Source organism: Macaca thibetana, chromosome 2, assembly GCF_024542745.1.
Source record: "Macaca thibetana thibetana isolate TM-01 chromosome 2, ASM2454274v1, whole genome shotgun sequence".
NCBI lineage: Eukaryota > Metazoa > Chordata > Mammalia > Primates > Cercopithecidae > Macaca > Macaca thibetana.
This window is the reverse complement of record NC_065579.1, coordinates 16,430,279-16,451,103: the sequence shown is the minus strand read 5'-3', so window position 1 is coordinate 16,451,103 and position 20,825 is coordinate 16,430,279. Positions and strand designations below refer to the sequence as shown.

General features: G+C 44.0%; 1 protein-coding gene and 1 long non-coding RNA gene across 7 annotated transcripts in view; one reads left to right on the top strand and one right to left on the bottom strand.

Moving 5' to 3' along the window:
* Positions 1–20,825, bottom strand: part of OSBPL10 (oxysterol binding protein like 10) — a 327,946-nt gene that overhangs the window by 40,588 nt on the left and 266,533 nt on the right. The window lies entirely within an intron of this gene.
* Positions 384–18,884, top strand: LOC126948077 (uncharacterized). Of its 2 annotated transcripts, none has more exons than XR_007723333.1 (3): positions 384–666; positions 14,597–14,692; positions 17,777–18,884. It is a non-coding gene; the product is annotated as an uncharacterized LOC126948077 (long non-coding RNA). The 2 variants fall into 2 exon arrangements; XR_007723334.1 differs by lacking the exon at positions 384–666 and adding an exon at positions 5,507–7,212.

Sequence of the window (20,825 nt, the reverse complement as noted above, 5' to 3'; positions counted from 1 at the left end):
TATTTTAGTGGTCAAGGTGTTTAAAACTTTCTGGCCTTACATACCCACACTGACCATTCCTTTCCAACATTCCAAAGAGAGGTAATAATGGTGGTTCCTTCCCTCCTGGGGTAGGCATTTTTAAAACTTCAACGTAAATAGACATTTTCCATAGACATACTCCTAAGGTGTTCTCAATCAGCTCGAAATAATCCCAATTCTAAACAGATGGTTGGGAAGGTCTCAGTGAAGCCCACAGGCTATTCCCCCAGCCAAAAGCTAAGTTTTCTTTCATTATGTGCCCAGTTCTCTAGCCACCTCATAATGGGTATTATCTGACATCACTGGCAAGTTGCTTTGCTAGATTATGCTGAAATAATTGAGGAATCCTTACCTGTGCTAACCCTGAGAAGCGAAGCCAGAGGGAAGTCTCTGAGCTGTGAGTTACCCTGATTCTACACTGGAAGTTAGGGGTAGAAGGACACAGGAGCCCAGCACTTACAGCCAGTGGCCCTGAGGGTCTCTTCCAGCTTCACCTCATGACACCCCGTGCTGCTGCGTGACTGCTGCTGTTGCCAAGGCCACCACTGCTACGAGCCTGAATGGCTAACGCTGAGATTAGTAGGGCCTCCCTTCCACCAGCCTGTCCTCCTGGCTCTCCTCCCTTTTGCCTCTTCTGGATCTCAGGTCAGTTTCAAAGTGGGTGGCTGTCTCAGCTCCCTGTGAGCTTCCATTTCCAGTCTACGCTATGGAAGTCAGAGAGCTGAGACACAAATCCCTCCCAATGGCAAAGGTGCTACAGCTGCAACTTCCTCTGCAGTGACCTGGTGGGCAGTAATCTGTATTAGCAGAATTCCTCTCATCCCAGCACCAGCTGGGGGAGGAGAGGGCAGTGCCTGGGCATTCTACTTTGGGAAGAAAAAGGACAATCAAAAACAAGTGAAATCCAACCACCACGGTATACCCAACAGGTGGGGTGGGCTGCAAAGTCCTTAAACATCTCAACAGGAAAGGCAGCTCCATTTCGTGGGCAATTATTTTCTGCTTGAAATTAGCTGTTCTCACAAAGAATGGACTGCATACTAAATCAATTGCTCCACTGAGGCTGCCATAAACTTCATGAAGCAAAGAATGATTCATTCTTCTAAAGCTGTGATTTCCTATTTGCTCACAAGCCAGTGCAAGGGAAATCCTCATCTTTCCCACTCACGGCTACACTCAGTGTGACGTGTTTACAGACCTTCGGGGACCACACCTCCTCCTGCTGTCTGCCTTACTCGAAGATTAAATCCAGCTTGTCCCTGACTTCCAGTAGCCAGAAAGTCTTTCACAAGATCCAGTCGCGTGATACTAAGTACACACATAAATGTGAACACAAACCCCTCCAGTCTTCCCCACTGTAAATCAACAGCATGTCCTCTGTGTCTGACGATTCCTCTCAAAGACACTGGCTGCAGCAGAGGAAATTAAGGCTGGCGCAGGTGCCCCAGAAGCTGAGTCATCCGGGGTGACTGGTGGCCCTGGAGTCCTGCCCAGGGAAGGACGGCCATGGGAGCCTGGCACACTGCCCTTTGGTGGCACAAATCCTGAGCAAGCCACGCCCCAATCTTAAACAAGGACCCAGGACTGTTTTCTCTCCCACAGCCTCTGAGAATTTGCCCTTTTTCTCCCAATGTGATTTGTAAAAACTTCCCTTACCCAGCCTCAAGTCAATAATCAGAGTTAAGCTGGTTTCATACACCATGTTGACAGTAAACATCTTAGAGGACACTTTCAATCCACCCACACTGCAGCTCAGTCCATCCGCACAAAGAGAAGATCCCCCCAACCCCCATTGTGGTCCAACTTGGGGGTACATGGATGGAAAGGTAGGAGTAATCAACAGGTCAACTCTGTCTGAAATAGGTCCATGGCAATGTAAATGCCAATCTACTGGCATCCACAAAGCACCCACATAGGCATCCACTGCAAGGAATGGAGGGTTTGAAGAGACAGGTCTTGATGGAGTTTTAAAGACACAAAACCTCCTTCCCTTTTAGGGTCAAGGGTTTGTTGATTCCACTACGCTGATGTGGAATTCAAAGAGACTGATAATTGTCACCCTCTCTAAGTGCTGGTTTCCATAATCAGGTCCCCATGCTTATCCACATCCACACCCCTCTTCTCTTACAAAGTCCCGCTTGTCTCCTGGGAGTCCCTGCACGCCTCCCCTCTCTGAATCTCTGCAAATTTTCACTTATAAAACAATAACAACTGTCTCAAGGTCATCAAAAATGGCAGAACAGTGTTCCCCCATCTCTGAAAAACATGAACGTGAGAAATGATTTCATAATGCTGAGAGAATTTATAAGACTTAAGCAGAAGAATCTTCAGATCCCCCATCCCCCAGAAATTTTTGCAAATGAGCCAGCCCAGTCACAAAAATGTATGTAAACTTGAAGATAAAATGGAATTAAAATATGTGTTAAAGAGAAGCAGGCTTTGAAAAAATGAGGATTTTAATAAAAACAGAAATTATGACTCAATATTTCTACCACACAAGCACCTCAGGGCATATGGTGCTACAAAAATCAAGCAACTGTGCCTATTAGCAAATGGGGAGAATGATAAGTGAAAATTCGATGGGCAGGAAAAAGTTTCACGGGCAGGCTGGGGCTTAGGGACATTCCCTGGTGACCCACAGTGACCTGTGCCCAGAGCAAGGGTTCTTGGCCTGGGCCCCAGGGACAGCCCTTAAAATATTCACCCCCATCCTTGAAATTTTATGTAAAAACTGTAAGTCTGGGCATTTTTCTGAAGAGGGGTCCATAGCTCCCCTTGGATTCTTAGAGGGGTCTCTGCCCCTTCACTGACCTCGGCCTCTTGAGGACCAAAGGCTGAGATCATGTGAGAGATGGGCTCTTGGGCTGGGAACGGTCTAATCCAAGACAGTCACAGCATCTACAGATGTTACCCTGCCCTTAATGGCAGGCCTCTGCTTCTTTCTTATAAGGAGAAGCAGGTATATGGGGCTACGCCACCGAGGCCAAAGCCAGGAGGCACAACTGTGATGTGTGTTAGGTTTGTGTGGTCCAACAGTCTTCTCAATGGGGACACCAATGTGGGAGACACATTTAGCTTTGCTTTCATCTCTTAAACAAAATTCTTAATTCTTCAATACAAATGCAAATTTCAAGTACAACTGAAATGCCAATCTTTTTATTCAATACATATACGTAATGTAACTACAGTTTGGGTCCGTGCCAGGAAAAACCATGAAATAGACCTTTGTCTGCAGAGTCCACTCATTTCCCTGTCACAGGCTTCATTCACCCCACCCATGTCCCCAAAGGTACTCTCTTTCCTGGCACTTCAGTCCTGCTTTCCCCTCCTCAGACGGAGGACTCCTACCCCACCCCATCCTTCTTGCTTCAGTGATCTATCTTCTCTCTCAACCTAGACCTGGCCTTCAGATGGGGGGGGTCAACACAAGCAGTCTGATCTACTAGCGTCTCCTTTATTTGTACACGGCCTTATAACCTAATATCTTAATTCACAGGACTGAATCCTTACTGGTTAGATTTGAGACATCATGGCAGAAGCCGGCGTGGTTCCATCGCCTAACCATTAAAGGTGCATTTTGCCTTTGGACAGGGAGCTTTTCTGTGCCAAACCAGGAATCACAGACATGCAGGGGTAGGAGGGTCTACTCTAGCAAGGATTAAGATGGATTCCTAAAGCCATCTCATGCCCAAGTAAATAAGTATCCAATAAATAGACAATATCTACAACAGAAAAACATCACCCACTGAGCTCCAGTGACCTGCAACCTTCCTGAAAACCTATATGGCAACGACAGACAATAAAGCCAGCTAGAGAATGAACATCAAATTCTCTTTTAGCAGCAAGCATATTGCAGTTCAATCATTTTTAAAGCCTGGCAACTTTCCCTACACACTGTTAACTTGGCAAGGAGGCACTGGGGTGAACTGAGCCATACCAAAAAACCTTGGCACTGAGTGACAAGACCAAACACATCTAGATAGTATCTTTATGGGGAAATCTAGCCACGTCAAAAAAAAAATTTGGTAGTCTGAGGGTCACAGAAATGCAGGCAGTAGGTGAGAAGACCCAAAGCACCATGCTCGGATATCCTCAGAAAAGAGAACTGTCAGGTACACAGCAGCATGGCAAAGAAGTAACCAGGGAATGACATTCCCTTATAGACAAATTATTTCTCAATTCCGTAACTACACAGAACAGACAATAACATGGAACAGTGGCCACGGGGGCAAGAATACTTATGTTTGCCAGGGGAAAAGAGTCAACAGAAGCTGGCTTGTCAGGAAATAAGGGGTTCTAGAGAAATAAAGAGGGTGGAGTCGAGACACAGAAGCTAGGGAATGGAGAGATTAGAAGAGTAGGCACGTAGAAGACAAAGGGGATAAATCAAGAAACACAGTGAGTTGCAGAAGAGAAACCACGGGGTCTCAGTGTCTATGAGGAGCAAGTGCCCAAGGACCAATTCCTGAATCCATTTTTCAGATCTTTTTTCAGTTAAAAAAATTTAATTTTTTATTAAATTAGAGACAGGGTCTGGCTATGTTGCCAAAGTTGGTCTCAAACTCCTGGCCCTCAAGTGATCCTCCCATCTTGGCCTCCCAAAGTGCTGGGATCACAGGCATGAACCACTGCACCTGACCTTCCGTTCTAACAATAATAGTGTTAGTGCTGCAGTACAGCATCCATAAAACCAAGGACTTAGTCCCTTTCATCTCTAGTCATTTTCTCATTCCAATACGTACAGCATAGTTAACCAAATTATCACCATCATTACATAATCCTCACAGTGTGTCTTCACAATCAGTGACATTTCATATCTTAAGAACCCCATCTAACAGGCAAAGGTCATGAAAACTGGCATAGCCACAACTGAAGATCCAGGCCAACTCCGTATATATGTCAATTACATCAGCATAGCCCAGGGTATACAAAGATGGCCAGCAGTCCGGGAAATTTCACTTGGCCTTCTTGTCCCCATTTCCAGTAAGAAACTCATATCACGTGACTACCAAGGGCAAGGCATTCACTACTACATGCTTGGAAAAAGTATCTCCCCTGAGGACACAGAGATAGAAAGTTTTGTCATATGAATGCAAAATGGTTGATCCTGATGAACCTACTGTCCTTCCCACATACTGCACAGGTGAGATTTCTCCTCCGGAAGTGTCTTTTTGGTGGCTGTGTCTAATTCTCCAAAAGTAGGCCATCTTTGCTGGGTAGAGGGTATCTCAGCTGAACGGGTGGATGTTCCACTCTGGTCAGAAGTCATGCCGAAGACAGAAGCTGTGGACACATGTCTTCAGCTGGTGTCTGGTATAGTTGGTGCCCCTCGGCCCTGCTGCAGGGCAGCTGTTGAAGGCTCCTGCACATGTACTATCCTCTACATGGAGCCACTTCCAAAGCCAGGCAACCAACTGTGCCTCAAAGGCCACCAGCGAATTTAGGGGACCTTATCTTGCCATTTGGAGGTAGATTCAACAACGAGGCCACTGCGAGGGGAACCCGACGGAGAAGCTGGATCTTATCCTTGACAGGTACAAGTACACGCATGTCCACACAGCAAGCTGGTCCCAGCTGCCTTTTGGAGATGCTGAGTTTGTCGTCACTGACATCACAATCCTCCTGCTGCCTCCCAGGGGATGAGCTGGCTGGCTGGCTCTAACCACACATACACACACATTTACCACACTTGGCTCTTATAGACTGGAAGGACAGATGCGCTTCCTGAGCAAAGGGGCCGACCTGCAGAAAGGTTAGTTTTCAATAAAACACACCCTGGAAGGCAGAAGGAAGTCACTTCTTGGGAGGGGAGAGAGTGGGGGCATTTGTCATCAGCCAAGATAACAGGGAACAATGATATGGAGAGGATTCAACAGGCATTCCTTTAAAACATTCGAGGGAAGCATTCGCAGGAAATAGCAGCATGTCTTTGTCTCATTTCTACGTTTCTGATCCGAAACCAGAGTCTATTTTTAAACGAAAGGAAAAAACAGAAATCAAGAAATAGCAAAGAAAACCTAAAGAAAGTACAAAAAAGAAAAGGGAAGAAGCAGCGGCAAAGGAAGGGGTAGGCAACAACTTTGCAGCGGAGCTTTTGGCGTGTGCCAGCGTGAATACAGACTGCCAGCGCGCAGAATCCCAGAGGCTGCAAATCAAGTTCAGCATCAGCCCTGCTGCCTGGAAAAGCAGGGAAAGGGCAGGGCCCCAACAACACAGAGGGCCTGCTAAGTGCCACTGTGTCAGGCGCTTTACAGCATCTCAATGAGCAAAACGCTAGCACTTTAAAACCAAATCCAGCGCTGAATTACTAACACGGCCGAGAGCTCTGAAAGACACCCTGAAAGCAAAGCTGTTTATGCTTGTGGGACCAAGGTCTCCATGGCCCCTATTCTGATGTTGCACAAGCAGCACAGATCACAGGAAGCTCATGAGTATTTGGGATAAAAGTCACAGTGAGGATAAGGAAGAGGCCACGAAGTCAGAGACTACCACAGCTTTAGGAGACAGTGATGCATAAAAGAAAAGCATGGAGATCCGGCTGCAGATAGTCCTGGTGATCAATCCTAAAGACGCCATGCCCCACCTGTAAGGCTCAGTCTCCCTGTCTCTAAAATGGACATGGTACCACCTCTCACATCTCAGAGGCCTGCTCTAGGTCTCAACAAGGCAAAGCGTGCAAAGCAATGAACACAGTGGCTGGCACACAAGAAGTGCTTGGTAAACAGCCATGCTCTGATGAGGCCTGTGATGTTCGCACTGGGCACACAGTGGTATGTTGACTTCAGGTTGCTGCTAAAGCTCCTGCATCCTCCTACTTGTGCTGCTCCCTTCTCCCCCGCAGCTTCCCTCTCAAAGCTGAACTGATGCCACCCAAGCTCCTCTGCTAGGCCTTCCCCACTGAGGGTTTTGGGGCTGCAGGGCCCTGACCACAAGGCAAGCATCCCTTCCCTGGTCTGGAGCTACGCTAGGATTCAGAGAACTTTGAAATATGTCTCAATCAAGGTCACATGCAAATGTATGAACTAAGCAAGACAAAGACAAAGCAGCAAATGCAGTGAATCAGAGATAGTATCCCAGCAACCGACCCCAGAGGACCAGCTGTGGTTTGGAGGTGACAGGAGCAGTAGCCATCCACACCTGTTATTCGAACCTGCCATCCACAGCTACTCAAGTTCTCTAGGCCTAGGAAAGGTAGGGAAGAAACTCCTTCAAGACCCCATTCTAGCCTTCCTGGAGCTCTGATAAGAGAGAACACAATGCGTTTAGACATAAAGGCATAAGGGTAGGTTTAATGGCAAGCAGGCACTGAGTCTGAAAGGGTTACTATCACCTCAGCCACCTCCAACGATCACAGGTAACAAAGCACCACATTAGATACTGAAGCTAGAAATTTGCTTAAGATATGGTCTCAGCATTCAACGGGCCGGTGTTCTGGTTGAGAAGGAGTACATGGATCTTTCTTTCTCCTAGCCCTGGAGACTAGTAAGTTTCAGACTGTAAGTTTCAACTCAACATTTGAGACTTAGTTCAACCACGTTTCACAGAGGTGGAGACTTAATCCTACCATCTGTCCCTAGGTGCTTCGGACATGCCCATTCTGGCACTTAGCAAAGTGGATTTATGCAAGTGCACACCCACTTTCCAACTGGACCAGAAATGTCAGCCCTCTTTCGGCAAAGGAAAATTGATTATTTAGGGCTGGCTACTCAGGGCCATGGGTGGAGGTGGACGTAGAGGCCGTCTATAAATCTGAGGAGAAAGAAAGCTGTGATCAATTAGTAACATCAGCCAGAGGCTCAGGAGGGGAACGCAGTGGCCATGTGGTTATTGGCTTACCTTAATTGGAACTCTTTGATGGAGGAATCCTAGCTAATTGAGGGCTTCATTTCTAGAATTCCACCACAAAGGGCGGTTTACAACAGATGTACAGTAAGTTCTTAAAAGGAATGAATTTATAAAACCAAAAAGAAAGTGTGGGAAACTTGAGTGTGCAAGGACAAAAATCTAGATTTAAAAGGACAGCCAGTCACACAAGGCTATGTGTTGTGATTCCACGTCTATCAGACATCCAAGACAGGCAACACAGATGAGTGGCTGTAGGGGCTGTGAGGACGGGCGGAACGGGGGTGACAGCTAAAGGGTCCAGGGTTTTTGAGGTGATGAAAACGTTCTAAAATTGACTGTGGTGACAGTGACATATACCTGCAAATATACTAAAATCCACCAAATGGTTGGTACAATTTAAATGGATAAATTGTATGGCATGTGTATTATATCTCAACAATGTCATCAAAAATAGAAAAATAAATGAAAAGGTATATGATACAAAATCAAATAGCAAAGGCCAGGAGGAAGGGCGTGGCCAGGGTGATCAGAGGGGCTCACACAGAGAAGGCAGACTCTGGGCGGGGTGTCACCAAAGAGGAGCGCTTCAAGCAGCCAAGAGAAAGAGGGGACAGTCCAACAGCAGAAATGATGCCAGTCAGGGATGAAGAGAACCCTACTGCAGGGAAGTGTAGCTGAGGCCAAGCACAGGGCTTTGGCCTTATAATAGGACTCATTCCCTTGGAGAGCCCATCTGATCCAACAGCTTTCAATAATTTCTAAATATTTATTTCCTAAGTGTGTATCTCAAGTTCAGCCTTCTCCCCTGAACTCTAGCTTTGTGCACCCAGTGGCCTATTCAACATCTCCCCCCTTAGCTATCCGAGGTGGGCAGGATAGCAGACCCCTGCCCACGTCCTAATTCCCAGAACCTGTGTATATGGCACTTTAAGTGACAAGGGGAGCTTTACACACGTGATTACGTTAAGGACCTTGAGATGAGGAGATTAACCTGGATTGCTGAGGTGGCCTCGATGTAAAAACATGAATCCCTAAACTTCGAGAATCTTTCCAGGCTGTGGTCACAAAGAGGAATATAGATGCAACGTTCCTGGCTCTGAAGATGAAGAAAGGGGCCACAAGCCAAGGAATGTGGGCAGCCTCTAGAAGCTGGAAAAGCCAAGGAAACAAATTCTTTCCTAGGGCCTCCAGAAAGAAATGCAGCCCTGCCAGCACCTTGATTTTAGCCCACTGAGACCTGTGTCTGAATTCTTACGCGGAACTGTAAGATGATAAATTAGTGTTGTTTTAAATCAATAAGTCGATAATCATTTGTTACAGCAGTGAAAACACATCACCTAATGGCCATCCCAGACTTATTGTGTCTAAAACAGACCTTTCAATTAATAGCTCCAAAATATGATCCTCCTCATCTCAGTAAATAACAGCTTTGTTTTTCTAACCACTTGGCCAAAAGCCTTGGCACCATTCTTGACTTTAATTTCTTGCATATGCACTGCTCCACATCACATCCATCAGCAACTTCTGCAAATTATATCTAGAATCTCATTGTTTCTCACAACTTCAGCCACCCTGGCAAAGCCACCATCACCTCTCTCTCCTAATTACTGCAACAGCTTCCCGTCAGTCTCCTGCCCCTCCTCCCAGTCTACGTCTCCTCACAGTAGCTGAAAGGTATCTTAAATCATAAAGTTGATCATATAACTCCTAGGCTGAAAGCCCTCCCCTCTTGACTCAGACTAAATGTCAAAGTCCTGACTGCGATCCACGAGGCCCTACACGATGTTGCCCCACGACTTCTCTACTCTTCGCTTGATCACACTCCCCTCCTTGTTCACCCTACTCACCCCTCCCAGCCACCTTCTGTTCTTGGAACACGTGAAGGAGAGGCCTACCTCAGGGCCTTTGCACCTGCTCTTATTGGTCTTCTTCATCCACTTCCCCCTTACTTCACTCAGATCTTTTTACATTTTATTTTACTTATTTATTTTTTATTTCGAGACAGAGTCTCACTCTGCTGCCCAGGTTGGAGTGCAGTGGTGCAATCTCAGCTCACTGCAACCCTCCCCTCCTGGGCTTAAGTGATTCTCCTGCCTCAGCCTCCCAAGCAGCTGGAATTACAGGTGCATACCACCATGCCAGGCTAATTTTTGTATTTTTAGTAGAGATGGGGTTTAACCATGTTGCCCAAGCTGGTCTTGAACTCCTGATCCACCCGTCTCATCCTCCCAAAGTGCTGGGATTACAGGCATGAGCCACCACACCCGGCCTCACACAGATCTTAATTCCAATGTCCCCTCACCACAGCAGCCTTTGACCGTCTAGGCCAGCACCACTCCCTCTCCTCCCTCTCCATGGTTTGCTCCTTCCTCAGCTCTGCTTTTCCTTGCAGCACTCATCACTCTCAACTGTATTATATGTGTATTTATCATCTCTTCCCCCTTGCAGAAAGTCAGCTCACAGGAAGCAGGACCAAAATGTTTTGCTAGCTGCTGTGGCTTTATCAACAAAAATACTATCTGACATTGACTTATTCGTTGCATAAGTAAAGGAAATAAACAGCTGGCTTTCCCCTATGGAAATGAGGAACTGCTGAAGATTCTGAGGAGGCTGGGTAATAGAACTCAGGCCCTAGAAGATGAATGGTTAAGCAAGCAACGATATGATTGCACACAGGGGGGACGGGCACTGAGGGCAGTTTTGGAAGACTCCTGCCACAGTCCAGCGTGAGGGAGACCGACACACACTGGGGGGTGGTAGTGAAATGTTTGACGTCCTTCCTTCTCCTCTACTGGGTAAATATACACGTAAGGCTCTGTGTTAGGCGCGGAGGAGGATTACAATCAGTGTAGGACATGGCCTGGGTCACCCCGGACCCTGCAGCCTTGCTGGGCAGACAGTAGTTGGGTTTTGAGTTCCTGTATGTGGAAGATCAAACAGTGAGTTATTGCGGGGGTGCAGTAATCAGAGGCAAGGCAGGGAGCTGGCAGCCGGCAGGTAAGGAAGAGAGAGAGAAAGCACAAGAGGCAGCGGGGTGGAGTGAGAGGCAAAATGGACCAGTCAAAACTGTCTGCAGATCCAATTATTCCACTAAACACGATGGGCAATAGAAAACAGCTAAGACGACACACATGGGCAGGTGGCACTCAGCTGGGAGAAGTGCTGTTCTCATCTCTGCTCCCCTCCTTTCAGCCCTGCCTGCATGCGATAAAGGAGCCCAGCAGCCGCATCCTGCCCTTCCTGTTCTGCGCACCATCCTAGTCACCCAGGCTTGAGACCTGCAAGTTCCCGGTCCCCTCCCATCCAGAGACCCACCTGGCCCACCATCCCTTCCTTTCCTCATCTTTGCTGCTACCACACCCTAGGCTTTGGTCACATAAATGTAGGGCCCTGCCAGCCTCCCAGCTCATCCTTCCGCTCCAGACTCCTTCTCTTACACTGTCTTGTACCACACCACCAGAGCGTTCTTCCCCAGACACCCACTGCTCTGTTCAGAAGTCTTCAATCAGGCACATGTTCTCAGGATCTCCTGAGGGCTGTGTCAAAAAAAAAAAAAAAAAAAAAAAGGTCTTCAATTGCTTCCCACTGCCTAGACGAAAATGTCTACTCAGCCAGTACTTTGGGCTTCCTCAGTCTGACCCATACCTCCCCTCCCCTCCTCAACTTCCTCTAGGCTAGACTGAGGACAGCATACTCACTTCTCACCCTACTCTCTAGACTTGCCCTGTCTAATCCAGTAGGTGCCAGTCACACTTAGCTACTTAAAATAATTAAAATTAAACACAATTTAAAATTCTGTTCCTTGATAGCACTAACCACATTCAGACTAGTGGCTACCATATTGGAGAGCATAGAAAGAAAACACTGTCCTCACTGCAGCAAGTTGGATTGGAGAGTGGTGCTCTAACTTTTGCTGGCCTCCCAATCCATTTCTACTCCTTCCACCAATTGTTATTTACCTGTACGAACAGCATTGGCGCCACGATGCTGGCTCTAACGATCTGGGCAGGAGCACTCCCCCCCTCCTCTAAATCCCACGTTGAAGTTTTACTGGGATCACTCGAATGTTACTGCCATGCCTATCTTTCCTTAACTTCTTGGTCCTATAAAGTTCAGTGGGAAGAGATTATTTTCAAAATCTAAAATTCCTGATGAAACACCAAAGAACAATTTTACAAACACCTCCACTTCAAAAACAAACTGATGAAGGAATAATGTAGTTGCGGTAGCCAATATAAAATGATTCTGTGCCTAAAAACTGAAAGCAATTCTACCACCTATGACTTGCTTCTATCATAAGCACGGGTACATGCTGAGACTAGAATTCTGGCGTTCTAGATCCACAGTTTAAATTATTATTGATTTATGCTTTGTGCTGGGTGATGGATTTCTTCTGATCTGCAGATGGTAAATGGCTTTATTCAGAAAGAAACACACGACTCAAGTCAATGGTACCACGTCAGTGATTCTTTCAGAACTCTACACTTGATGCCACTAATTGCTAGACTGTCTTGCTTTACCCATAAATTATGCAGTTGTGGGCCTGAACTCTACAGCAGGGACAGAAGAAAACATGTAAAGCACTGCAGGAATGCAGAGTGGCAGCACGGAAAGGTTCTAAATTAGGTCTACTGTGGTCCCCGGACCTGCAGCAGCAGAATCACTGTGAATTGGATAGAAATGCAAGTCTAGGTCCCCCCTCCAGACCTACAGACACAGAAACTCTGGGGGCAAGGCAGAGACCAGTGTTTGTCTGGTTTGGGGTTGGTTGGTTTATTCTTTTAATTGAAATACAATTATACTTGGTACAATATGCAAATCTTATTGTACAGTACCATGAATTTTGACACATGTATCGCTTTATATCCAACTTAATATTTTTCTGTTTTACCATTTTTAAGTGTACAGCTCAGGAATATTAACTATAATAACGTTATTGTACAACAGATCTCTAGGACTTTTTCATCCAGTGAAGCAAACTCTATACTCAGTGAACAGCAACTCCCTTTCTCCTCCTCCCTGCTCCCCGAGGCCCTGCAGCAGATGTTGGTGCCCCCTAGCATTTGAGAAGGTCTGCTCTAATGATCCCCGGCCACGGGCGCTGCAAGGAACAGCAGAGGAAAGTAGCAGACGTGATAGGGGCCTGGCTCCCAAAGGGGAGCAGCGCAGGCAGTGTGCTACCAGCCCCTCGGATTCTCCAAACCCAGTCCTAGGTGGCCAGTGAGGAGATGGTTCTGGGCTAGATGCTAGGGGAAACCAAACACAGACATATGGACAACTTTTCTCATAAACTTGTGTAGGCACAACTTTAAGAAAATTGTATTCCTCAACATTAGACAAGGTTCCAGAAATTTCATTTGATGGCCCCCAAACAGATTCGGAAAACTATCAACTTTGATTGGATAAGGGTGATTGTATTTTCATCAGTGGCCACACCAGGCAGTCATTCAACTCCAGCTTTCAATTTTATCTGTCCATTTGAATCATTTATGCTTCTCACCTGGAAATTCCCAACTAATACCCTCCGATGGAAATTTCCGAAGCGTACGATAACACAAAGGAAATAACCAAGCGCATCGCAAACCACAGAACAGTTTTGATTTACAAGTCATTAGAAGCAAGAGGCATTTACTGTTCTTTGCAGGCCAAAAGGGACTGCATCATGAATAATGGAAAAAGCAAAATGCATTAAGAACTCTTCTGATAATGTTATAATGTTCTCGGCCACACGGAAGGCACATTCATTGAGGACTTTCCCTGTGCCAGGCACATATCAATACATACAGAGTAGCAAGTCTTTAAGGGATAAAAACTAGCAAGTCCACCCCGTTTTGCTTCAATAGGTAGTTTCTGGATCATTATCTTCCGACTCTCAAACCAGTGATTTGGTACCACAAGCAGATCAAGAGCTAGGAATATCAGAAACAACCCAAAGCTCACGTTTTATTCTTTTCATTTTTCTTAAAGACAAATCTGGTATATGCCTATTCTGTCCTGATTTCTGTAAATATTAACAAACCACGAAGAAAGCATCTAGCAGAAAACAGGTTCTAGCATTTCCTAAAAGAAAAGAAATAAAACAAGAGCAAAACTACCACAGCCCTTAATTCCACAATGAGGAGGCACCAATAATGCCCCATTATAAAGCTACAATCTCTACATCCCACTCAATATCTTTTGGTCCAAACAGCAAGCATTTTCTATTCTCTTTAATTTGCATTATGTGTGTCCATTTTTCTAGCCACAGTGACATAGGATATTAAAAGGTTTCCCTGTACTTTTACTCAGATGTGAAATGATATTCAGGATGTAAGAGGGTAATTGCAGCAATTCATATTTTCTTTATATTATTCCACTGCCATAAAATCCAAATAAGGCTCACTATGTCCTCTACTTTAAAAACTGTCACATTATCATGCTCTGCTTTGTCCTACTCTCAAATGCTTCATTCACTGAAAACTTCCAGGGGAAATTTGTGAGATAGCTGTAATCATCCTGGGGTAACACAAACCGTAGGTAGTAGCACTATTAATAATCAGAACAGTGGGATTCTTACATTTAGCACAAAAAGAAGGTGAATTTTAAGACATAACTGTGCTCAGGTAGGACCTACGATCCTTTAAATACTACATATTCTAGTTTTTGTTTGTATTACTCTGTTGCACAGAATTTCCATTTCTTTTTTTTTCTTTCTTTCTTTTCTTTTTCTTCACCTCACTCTGTTGCCCAGGCTAGAGTGTGGCATGATCTCGGCTCACTGCAACCTCTGCCTCCCAGGTTCAAGCAAATTCTCCCGCCTCAGCCTCCCGAGTAGCTGGGACTACAGGTACGTGACACTACACCTGGCTAATTTTTTGTATTTTTAGTAGAGACGGGGTTTCACAGTGTTAGGCAGGATGGTCTCAATCTCCTGACCTCGTGATCTGCCTGCCTTGGCCTCCTAAAGTGCTGGGATTACAGGTGTGAGCCACCATGCCCGGCCCCAGAATTTCCATTTCTGTAGCATAAAATAACTTCATGATGACTTTCCAAGCTAGGTTTTCTGTCACTTTAGAGAATTTGTCAATTTAGAGATTTTGACAGAATTCTCTACTCCTGAACACATCTTCATCCCATTTTCATAAAACAGGATCATGAAACGCATCCTTCATGTGAGTTTCAAAAGTTTCAAAAAACAGAGTATGTGACACTTTATTGGAAATTGATATTTAACTGAATATTTTATCATGCTATACTTAATTCAATGTCTTTGAATTTCTTTTAAAAAGTTTTTATGTCATTAAGTGTTTCATTTTTAAGGAATAAATATATTGGTTTTTTTCAACTTGACAAGTATCCTGCATAAAACTGCATTAAAAACCAGTAACATCAGACCCTGGATGGGATGGAAGGTCCAAATCAGAACCTCCATGGAATGCATCTCTCCATATTTTCACTTTGTTTTCAAGCAAGGACCTAGACCAGCAAGAAAGTGAGGGTAGAAAAACCACCTCTCCACATGGTGCAGTTCTCTTAATAAGAGGACTGCTAGAGTCTTGCTAGATGATGTTGCCAGGAAGGATAAATGTGTATATATATCAGTTAGTGTACATTCCCAAAGCTGCTGTTCATCCCTACAAAACAGCCCACACGCAGAATCACCTGCTGGCTCATTCCAGTGGGTGTTCCTAGACAGCAGCACATAAAATCCTGGAGCTGAATTTTAAAGTAATGCTAAATTATAAAAGGATGTAAGGGGAATCTGACTCTCAAAACGCTTCAAGCTAAGGGATTCTTCATGAGAAAAAATTTTACAGCAGGGACATAATCATGATTGTTGTTACTGCTTCTTACCTCGAAAAATGCACCCAAAAGGTGGAAAAACACTTGCTCCACATTATTAAAAATTCACTGGCTTGGTATATTAAAAGAAGTCTTAGAAAACATTATTTAGGAAGTCCAATAACCCAACTGAAAAATATGCAAAGACTATGAACAAGATGTTAAAGACAAAGGGAATACGAACGGCTAATAAATGTGAAAATATGCTTAACTTCATTCATAATTATAAAGAAGGAAATTAAAAACAAGATACCATTTATCTTAAAAATAAACTGGAAATAAAATAAGAGTTTGACATTCATTCCTTAATGGTGAGAGACAGAATAGCAACCCTCACACAATGCTGAGAAAGTATACATTTGGCTTACTCTTGGAGGGCAACGTGGTAATACTTATCAAACCTTAAATTCCCACATTTGTTAACTGAATTTCAGTTAAATTCCACTGCTGGAAAGTTTCCCTATATAAGATATATTTCTGTAAGTGTACACAGTATGTGTAGAGGACAATTTATAATAATGAAAAACTGGACAACGTACATGTCACTCCTAGGGTCTAGTTAAACAAATTACTAGTTAAATAAAATATAGCACATAACTCCATAGATATATTCATAGACTGGAATGGCTTTGTAGCTGTTCAAAAGAATGCAAACAATCTCTACATACTGACATGTGAAGATACCTAAGATATACTGTCAAATTGAAAAGCCACAGAACATTATTCATACTGTGATTCTATTGGTATAAAAAAAGTTAAAGAATAAATAAATACATATATGTTTGCTATACAAATTTCCCATAAGAGACACACAGTAGCTCCTTCTAAGGAGGTGGCATCAAAAGGAAATACGGGGTTTTTACGTCTGACTTCCTATAGGTTTCTACTGTATTTTAATGCAATAACTATGCTGTTTTATGATAATTTTAAAAATCATCCTCCTACTACTGCCAAAGCATGAACTGTAGAAACTGTAAGAAATTAGACATCATGGTTTCATGTCCGGCTGAATTCCGAGGCTCTTGGGAGGTACAGGGAGGAAGGGAGTGGTAAAGGCAGGGGCAGCCTGGGAAAAGCAAGTTTGAAAAGGCTTCACTATGTATAAACAGCAAAGCCAGGCACTTATTTTCCAATAATGAGTCCAGCTGAGCTGACCGCTTTCCTCAAAGGGAATAGAACAACTTGCTTAATTTCCACCAGCCAGAGGTTGAGCCTAGTTTTAACTCCATGCTCTATGTAATGTATTCTGTGAATGCCAGTCAACTCCCCTGCTGCTGTAGGTGGGAAAATGGCCCAAAGATGGCCAGGCGTGGTGGCTCATGCCTGTAATCTTAGAATTTTGGGAGGCCAAGGTAGGAGGACTGTCTGAGCTCAGGAATGCAAGACCAGCCTGGGCAACATGGCAAAACCCCATCTCTACTGAAAATATTAAAAATTAGCCAGGCATGGTGGTGGCTGCCTCTAATCATAGCTATTGGGGAGGCTGAGGCATGAGAATTGCTTGAACCTACAGCCAAGATTGCGCCACTGCACTCCAGCCTGGGCAATAGAGCAAGACTCTGTCTCAAAAAAAAAAAAAAAAAAAAAAAAAAAAAAAAGGGCCAAAGACGTTCAAGTCCTGATATGTTAGGTTACATGGCAATGGGAAATTAAGGTTGCAAATGGAACTGAGTTTGCTAATCAGCTGATCCTAAAACAGATTTTCCTAGATTATCTGGGTGAGTTCTGTGTAATCACAAGGGGCCTTAAGAGTGGAAGAGGGAGGCAGAAGAGGGAAGTCAGAGGGAGATGGGACTATGAAAGCAGGGTCAATGAGATGCAATGCTGTTGGCTCTGAAGATGGAGCAATGGGCCCAAGTCAAGGAATGCAGGCAGCCTCTAGCAGCCGGGAAAGCCAAGGAAACAGATTCTACCCTACAGCGTCCAGAAAGCAACACAGCCCTTCTAACACTTTAAGTTTAGCCCACTGAGACCTGTGTCAGGCTCTAACCAACAGAACAGTAAGAGAATACATTTGTGGTAATTTGTTACAGCAGCAACAGGAATCTAATATGATCTACTTATATTTCCTTTATTTCCATATATACAGATTTCCGCTGATGCACCAGCCTGGGATGTACTGTGAAAATCAGCTACCTGGGCTTCCCACCTGTGGATGCTCACTGACCTGGGGCCATGCCAGGTGATTTTAGGACTTCCTCAGAGAAAATCCAGGCAAGACACCAGCAACAGAACTAGCCTGATGATTATTAAATTAGTTCTATGTGGAGAAGCCATATTTGAATAACTTATTAGTGGAAGCCCTTTGTAAACCATGCTCCATTATATAAATGGCAGATGTCATTATTTACACCCAGACTACTCCTTTGGAAGACAAACAAAAGATAAATGAATCTTGCTTAGCCCAGAATAGCATGACAACACATGTTCTTAAGTGTTTCCCAATATACTTCATATCTACAAATAAAGATAAGCTAGGTCGGCCAAAGAACAATTTTAATAAGGACTTACTATTGAGTGCCAGGCATTGAGCAGGACACTGGTGATATATGATCTCATATAATGTTTACAACATTTTCATCAGGAAATACCATTATACAACCATTAATAATTCACATGCTTACATTCTTACAGGCAATCATTGAAAGAGCTTGGGTTCAAAGTGCTTTGTCAGACTCCATAGCTGGGGCTCCAGAGAGACACCATGTTAATCCCTATCCCCCATCATGAAACAGCTTAAAGAGACCCAAATGCTGATTATTCACCTCATTCTCACCAACCTAGAAATGCAACAATTTAACTGCACTTCCCCAAAAGACCCTTGGGACTTGGACCTTTTTTTTTTTTTTTTAAACTCTTCTTAACAGCCAAATTATCAAAAACAGAATCTCTTGTTTTCATTATGATTTTGTATCTTACGTCCAATCAATTGATTGCGTCCATCAAGGAACCTGTATTCTCAGATGATATAAACAAAAACCTGGCTTTTGTGAGGTGGAGAGTGAAGTTTATAAAGCTTCTCATAAGCCCTAGTCAATGACCGTCGTGAGCACCTGCCCCCCATGTCTGCAGGGCACAAGAGTCCCCACTCATCTGCTTGAGGACCACTGATCTAGCACAGCAATATCTAAAATGGGCAAGGATTTCCCATTATGGGAATTTCTATATAATATTCCATTCTAAATAAATGTGTTAGCACTAAAAACTCATCATAATGGAATTTTTAAGAGCCACATAAACATGAGTGTAAGTCCCTCTTGCTTCCATTTCTTTTCTCAATTCAATACATGAAATTAGTATCAATCTTCTATAAGAAAAGTTCACATCCTTCAAAGGAGTAGTTTTCTCCTTGAATTACACTATATATACACATATTTTTTTTTAAAGTCAGAACTACAAGCTGGCTCTGCATTTTAGTACATAAGCTAGTAAAAAGAAGATATTTGGAATCTGAAACACATTTTCCAAAAAATGACCATCATTCCTGGGGGTTTCCAGGGTAACCTACAAAGCTGTATTAAACCCATAATGTGGGCTAAATACATTCACCGTAAATAACTTAAGATTTGATACTCTTACAGTATTAATTTGTAAATATTAACAAAGTTATATACATTTCTTACATATTTTAAAGAAAAGCAATTCTGATGAGATGATCAAGAAAAATGAGAATGGAGATTTGGAGCAATCTAAAGAGCACTGCCAGGGTTTTCAGGATTGATACACTGCTCTCGACTGCATTTAAGTTCATTTCCAAAACAGCTACAGTTTCCTTCTCCTTCGCACGGCTGTATGTCCACCACTCTGCTTATACTTATTGGTAATGTGGTCATTTAATGGGACCACTAGAGCTAATAGAAAGAACTTTATGTGACACGAGGACCATCCAGCACAGGCTGTAGATGATGAATGACAGAGTAAAGGGTGGAGATTGGGAGGGACAGGAGCACATTGTTGTCTGAGACAGAGAAAAGGCAGTGGTGACAGAGCACCGTATGACACCCAGCTCCACAGGGCACCTCATGGAGTCCATGGCCGTGGTCCGGCCTGCTCCAGTATCTTCAGGGGTGAGGAAGGCTATAGTCCCGGTGTGGCTGGGGACTGGATGGATAGCCAAACAGCTGCTGGTACAGTACTTTCAAGAACTACAGAATGGCTATTTGATTCCTACATCCATAAGATCTGAAAAACACTGCCAGAACTTAAAGACAATTCTATGGCTCACTCACTTGCTCTGTTTCATACACACAAACACACACACACACACACACAAACGTTCCCCCTAGTGGCTCACATCCATCATCAGTACCAAAAGAATTTTAAATTTACAATTATTATTTAGCACACAGTAAGCCCCTGCAATGCATAGAGCCGTAAGCCATCTACAAAACTCAATTCAAATTACAAAAGGGATACAAGAACTCATCGATTAAGTCAGGCGAAGCCCAAAGTAGATGTGAGAAATATTTTACTCTTTTCTCCCATAACATTCTTTCCCCAGGATCATAAATCTCTGAGCGTTGACTTTTCATCTTTAGAAAGTGAGCGTCATCAGGGCCAGAAAATAAATCACTTTTAAAATAGTCATTCACCGTGGGCAAATACAAATATAAGCCAGGCAGATGGTGAAAAGCTCATTTATACTGGTATAATTTCATAGAACTAGGCAAGTGAGAAGGAAGCAGAGGGAGCTGTGAAATTTAGGGCCATGTTTAGAGGGTGAGACTAAATACCCCCAAACAACAGAATACTAAAACTTTTCGTACCACATCGCCACAATCTCTTCAACTCTTCACCTCTGGTTCAGACCTGACTTTCTCCCTTTGTGGCAACAAGAATGAACGGAAAAGAGAAAAGGGGAAAGAGGAGGGAAAACCCAGATTAAACATTGCAGGGCTTTAAGCCCTTTTCATTCACCAGTTTCAAAGCGCTTAATCCCTTGAGTACTGCTGCAGGATAGAAGAGATTACACCACCTGGTGCTTAGTTTTTTCATAGGGCTCTAGCTCACAGCTGGCAAACCCAAGGTGGCTACCTCCCCAGCACTCCGGTGGGTGTTTACGTCACAAAGCCACACAGGCCTCGGGGGAGGGGAGAGAAGGAAGGCGACACCGTGAACACTCCTAAGGCCACTGCCAA